The sequence below is a fragment of the Heterodontus francisci genome, chromosome 5 (genome assembly GCF_036365525.1).
Source record: "Heterodontus francisci isolate sHetFra1 chromosome 5, sHetFra1.hap1, whole genome shotgun sequence".
Lineage (NCBI taxonomy): Eukaryota > Metazoa > Chordata > Chondrichthyes > Heterodontiformes > Heterodontidae > Heterodontus > Heterodontus francisci.
In genome coordinates, this window is record NC_090375.1 from 25,941,607 (window position 1) to 25,947,952 (window position 6,346).

Sequence of the window (6,346 nt, forward strand, 5' to 3'; positions counted from 1 at the left end):
AAGTGGTATGTGTTAAGAATTGCTTAACATAAAACTGCTGGCAAAAGGTCACCAAACAAGGAACAATGGACAGAGAGAGGAATCTTGTTTAACTGAGACCTAGTCAAACAGATGATGAGGTTAAGTCTCAACGAGACAATGGAACCTGGGCCAGGCGTGCATGTGTATCATGACTCGGGCGCCAGCAGAACCTGGATAAAAGAAGGAACATCAGAAGCGAAGACCTGCAGGAACAACCATCGCGGAAGAGAACCCTGGGCCCGGGACTCAGTGAAGAGAACCCATCGGGAGGGATTCTAATCACCTCGCCTGGCAACGGGTAGTATTTATGTCCAAGCCCTGAGTCTTGTGATTTATTGTAACGTAACAAGCAGTTTAACAAGTGAAATAACGAGTAGCTTAACAAGTGTCTTAAGTATCACCAAAAGTGTTTTGTATGAAGTATCTCAAGTGTCTCTTTGTCCGCCACGTCGGTACAGTACGAGGGTCAACAAATGTTATTGGAAATTGGAGTGGCCACAGATAAGTGATTAGTGGCCAGTGTTAGGATCACGGGACTCGGGGTGGGAGCGATTGGGTCTCAAAGGGTAGGGGGGAAGAAAGGAAATTGGTGGTTGAAGGGATTGTGATCAGTGGTCAGGGGAGAGGGAGATTGGGGGTTGAGGAACTTGGAGGTTCGGGCTGCGGAGAGGGAGATCAGTGTTTCAGGGAATCTGCAGTTGGGGATTTTGGGATGGTGATTGTGGTTAGTAACTTACTTTTTTTAAATGTAGTCTATCTTTGTAGCTGCTTTCCCTGTAGCAGCCAACACTTCGTCTAGTTGCCTCAGTTGGAGTGGGAACCAGAAGCAGCTGCTATTGCTCAATTTGAATAGTTTACTCAAACAGCTGAAACTGGTGGAAACTGACTGCTCATTATTTCAAACAGGTGGTGTGGTCAGTTCTGTGGGTGAGGTTGGCTGCAGGCAAAATGTTAAAGATTGTGGAAACTTGATATAATTTCTGTTTGAAATTCCACAACCTTCTGCAGTAGCTTGGCCACTTTCAGCCACATTGCATTGATAAAGCCAGCAGAAACTAGCGGAACCTCTAGTGACCTTTTATAAGACTGCTGTGAAAGGTCACAGACCTGAAACGTCAACTCTGCTTCTCTCTCCACAGATGCTGACAGACCTGCTGAGTATTTCCAGCACTTTTTGTTTTATTATAATAAATAATAAACTTGCGTTTAAATAGAATGAACTTCTGGCTGGAGTGAATCATTATTACAATTGTCTCGTCATGCTTCGGAGTTCAAAGTTTGTGCGTGGCTGGAGTGCTGCCAGATTTGCGGCAATATACGTGTCGCAGATGTAATATATTGCAATTGCAATTCTAGTTACAAGGCAATAGGAGAGGTGTAAAGCAATAGAAGGGGAAATAACACAAATGCTGGCGCTATATCCTCAAGCAGAACTCGACTCAGACAACAGAAAAGTCACAGAGAGGCGCGCTGTCCGTAAACCGAGTTGCAATTCTCGCTGTATGTGACCGCACCCATTAGGAAAATTGGAGACAGTTGAGCGACTTTCACCGTCTTTAATAATGCCCCTGACTAGGAAAGCAGAGACAGCCCTCAGTATCAATGTCAGTGCGGCCAGAGCACTGCAGGAACTGCTCAAAACAAACCTGGGACCCAAAGGCACCATGAAGATGTTAGTTTCTGGAGCTGGAGACATCAAACTGACCAAAGATGGTAGTGTGCTGTTAAGGGAGATGCAGCTCCAACATCCCACCGCTACCTTTATTGCCCAGGCAGTGGCTGCGATGGATGACAGTGTGGGAGATGGAACCACCTCTGCGGTGCTGATCATTGGGGAACTCCTGAAACAGGCCCAACACTACATCACAGAGGGAGTCCATCCACGAGTCATCATAGAAGGGATGGAAATCGCCAAAGAAGAAGCAATTTATTGCCTTGAGGAACTCTGGGAAGATGATGATGGTTTCATCAGGAAGAAAGTAGCGCGGACCTCACTTGGTACCAAGGTTCACCCAGAGTTGGCAGATCTCTTGACGGAGCTGGTGATGGCTGCAGTGACATCTGTTTATCGCCCCAGACAGCCCATTGATCTCAACCTGGTGGAAATAATGGAGATGCAGCACCAGACAGACTGTGACACCGTACTAGTCAAGGGGCTGGTTCTAGACCATGGTGCTCGCCATCCTGACATGAAGAAGCGATTGGAGAATGCTTACATCCTCACTATGAATGTGTCTCTAGAATATGAGAAAACAGAGGTCAACTCCGGCTTCTTTTACAAGAATGTCGAGGAAAGGGAAAGGTTTGTGAAAGCAGAGCGACAGTTCATTGAGGAAAGAGTGAAGAGAATCATAGAACTGAAGAGAAAGGTGTGTGGTGACTCTGACAAAGGATTTGTTGTGATCAACCAAAAGGGCATCGACCCTTTGTCGCTTGAGATGCTTGTGAAGGAGGATATTGTAGCCCTGCGGAGAGCCAAGAGGAGGAATATGGAAAGGCTGCCACTGGCATGTGGGGGTCTGGTAGTGAATTCTGTGGAGGACCTGACTGAAGAGTGCCTAGGCCATGCCGGTCTGGTGTATGAGGAAACAGTGGGAGACAGCAAGTACACGTTTGTTGAAAAGTGCGATAATCCCCAATCTGTCACACTGCTTATTAAAGGACCCAATAAGCACACAATCACCCAGATTAAGGATGCCATTCGGGATGGGATGCGAGCTGTGAAAAACACCATTGAGGAAGGCTGTGCTATGCCTGGTGCAGGAGCTGTTGAAATACGCATCGGAAGCCAGTTACTAAACTACCGTAAAGATAAGGTCAAAGGTTGTGCACGGTTTGGATTTCAAGCTTTTGCTGATGCCATCCTGATCATCCCAAAGACACTGGCCCAGAATGCTGGATATGATCCACAAGAGATTGTGTCAAAGGCCCTGAGCACAGAAGATAATACCACCCTACCAGTGGGCATTGATTTATCCTGTGGTGAGTTAATAGTAGATTGGGAGACCCCTGTGTGGGACAATGCTTGTGTCAAGCATCAGTTAATACATACATGCACTGCAGTGGCAAGCAACCTCCTCTTAGTAGATGAGATTGTCGGAACAGGAATGATCTCACGCAAAAAGTGAATGGATCTGACCAGATTATCAAAGTCTCATCGATTTAGAGACTGAATTGATCTTTACAGTGGACACAGGTCAGAGTTACTGGGGAAATAAAAAAAGATTATTAATAAAAAATAAATGGAAAAAAGTTGAAATGTACAGAATGTGGTGCAGGATAGATGAATGTTACAAATTGCAAAACAATGGAATGTGATGTATAAGTAAAGCCATAATGACTAAAATTGAATAAATATTGTCAATTTGTCTTTGTGCTATAGTTTTATTCTTTTGTAATATTTCAGTACAGAGCCTTGCAAAAGAGTCATTAAATGCAGGAAGGCCTACTGGATTCAAGGTGGTATCTAATTCCGACAAAGGTGAAATAATCCTGGCTAACTACAAATTCATTTGCCTTGCATCAGTAACTAGCAAATGAATGCAATCAACTGTTAGGTTATTTTCCTTAATTTTGCCCTAATATATACCAGATAATTGGGATCTACCTGAAAAATCATCTTGATATTTTCAGGAGAAGTCAGCTCAAGTGGACATCAATAAGTTTTACAATGTAAACTTCTAGAAAATTATTGATATGATGAAAGGTTGCAACCTAAGGGCAACAGATGCTGTTTTTCAACCAATCATAAGTCCAGAAACAAAAAGCACTGGAAAACACTTCGCAAGTCAGAACTGACTTCACTGATGCTGCTTGACCTGCTGAGTGTTTTCAGTATTTTTTGTTTTTGTTCCAGATTTCTAGTATCTTGCAGTATTTTTAGTTATTTCAAAAGTTTGGCTGAATATGAAGCTCAATTCACTGCAATTATTACAGCTTGGCATTTATTGCTAAAGGAATAGAATATAAAAGTAGGGAAGTGTTGCTGCAACTGTACAAGGCATTATTGAGACCGCACTTGGAGTATTGCGGACAGTTTTGATCCCCTTACTTGAGGAGGGATGTAGTTGTATTGGAGGCAGTTCAGAGGAGGTTCACTAGATTGATTCCAGAGATGAGGGGTTTGTCTTATGAAGAGAGATTGAGCAGTTTAGGCCTTTACTCTCTGGAGTTTAGAAGAATGAGAGGAGACCTAATTGAGGTATATAAGATGATTAAGGGGATTGACAAAGTAGACGTAGAGAGGATATTTCCTCTGGTGGGGCAGATTTAAAACAGCGATGAGGAGAAATTACTTCTCTTAAAGGGTTGTGAGTCTGTGGAAATCACTACCCCAGAGTGCGGTGGATGCTGGGACATTTAGTAAATTTAAGGAGGAGATAGACAGATTTTTAATTAGTAATGGATTGAAGGGTTATGGAGAATGGGCAGGAAAGTGGAATTGAGGCCGAGATGAGATCAGCAGTGACTGTATTGAATGGCGGAGCAGGCTCGAGGGGCTGAATTGCCTACTCCTGCTCCTAGTTCTTATGTTCTTAAGGCAGTAGGTCCTATTATAAAATAGACTGTGAGATTGGGTAAAGCTTTCTAACCTACATCCTCTCTCAATCTTTTGTGTTGTGTGAGGCCTGTTCATTTGAATGCACAGTACCTTTAACATTTTTTGCACTGTACATGTGCGGTCTGCTAAAGGGGATAATGTGTAAGCAGCCTGCCTGGTACCTTCGTTTTGCTGTGTGGCCGCATGTGCACAGCTTTATAAAAATCATTGCTGCTGACCTAAGCTATTTTGCAGTGTGTCAAAATAACACTGCACAACATAGATGATCGATATAATAAAAGCAAAATACTGCGGATGCAGGAAATCTGAAATAAAAACAAGAAATGCTGGAAATACTCAGCAGGTCTGGCAGCATCTGTGGAGAGAGAAGCAGAGTTAACATTTCAGGTCAGTGACCCTTCTTCAGAACTGGCAAATATTAGAAATGTAAAAGGTTATAAGCAAGTAAAGCGGGGGTGGTGCAAGAGATAACAAAGGAGAAGGTGTAGATAGGACAAGGCCACCGAATAGCGAACCAGAAGGTCATGGAGCAAAGGCAAACAATATGTTAATGCTGTGTTGAAAGACAAAGCATTAGTACAGATAGGGTGTTAACGGACTGAAAATTGAACAGCCGCAAGTACAAACATGAAAAAAAAAGTGGGTAAGCAAACTGAACAAACTAAGATGAAATAAAATAAAATAAACACAAAAAAATTACAAAAAGGGAAAAGGAAAAAATAACTGAAAATAAAAGTAAAATGGGGGACCCATCATGCTCTGAAATGATTGAACTCAATGTTCAGTCCAGCAGGCTGCAGTGTGCCTTATTGGTAAATGAGATGCTGTTCCTCGAGCTTGCGTTGATGTTCACTGGAACACTGCAGCAATCCCAGGACAGAGATGTGAGCATGAGAGCAGGGGGGAGTGTTGAAATAGCAAGCAACCGGAAGCTCAGGGTCCTGCTTGCGGACTGAGTGGAGGTGTTCCGCAAAGTGGTCACCCAGTCTGTGTTTGGTCTCCCCAATGTAGAGGAGACCACATTGTGAGCAGCGAATACAGTATACTACATTGAAAGAAGTACAAGTAAATCGCTGCTTCACCTGAAAGGAGTGTTTGGGTCCTGGGATAGTGAGGAGAGAGGAGGTAAATGGGCAAGTATTACACCTCCTGCGATTGCAGGGGAAGGTGCCATGGGAAGGGGACGAGGTGGTGGGGGTAATGGAGGAGTGGACCAGGGTGTCATGGAGGGAATGATCCCTTCGGAATGCTGACAGGGAAGGGAGGGGAAGATGCGTTTGGTAATGGCATCACGCTGGAGGTGGCGGAAATGGCGGAGGATGATCCTTTGGATATGGAGGCTGATGGGGTGGAAAGTGAGAGATGATCAATATCCCTTCCAGTTAATGCTGATCACAGGACATATGTAGGTTGAGAAATCCTGCAATTCTGTGAAACCTTTGCTGTCTTGTGTTACAGCCGGGTCCTCAAACATGTTCTACGTAAGAAAACAGATCCCATACACAAGCCCACACATACTGTGTGCTGAAATGTGATGTGGTGCAGGAAAGGCCCCGGTTTCATCTCTGGTTTGAGATGATATTACCCAGGGTAAATAATAGTTATTGTTTCTGGATTTATTGGCAGCATTTCTGCCATGTGCTAACCTTATTCCAAGAACAATTGATATCGATCACGCAGTCATTGAGGTAACAAATTAAACCATGAAATAGATTTATTCATAGATTGCTTTTGGAGATGACTATCAGTTGCTGAAGTTAGTTA

At 43.6% G+C, this 6,346-nt stretch overlaps 1 pseudogene; it reads left to right on the forward strand.

The window, feature by feature from the left end:
- Positions 1-1,352: 1,352 nt before the first annotated feature.
- LOC137369524 (T-complex protein 1 subunit zeta pseudogene) lies at positions 1,353-3,353 on the forward strand (annotated as a pseudogene).
- The last annotated feature ends 2,993 nt before the right edge of the window (positions 3,354-6,346 follow it).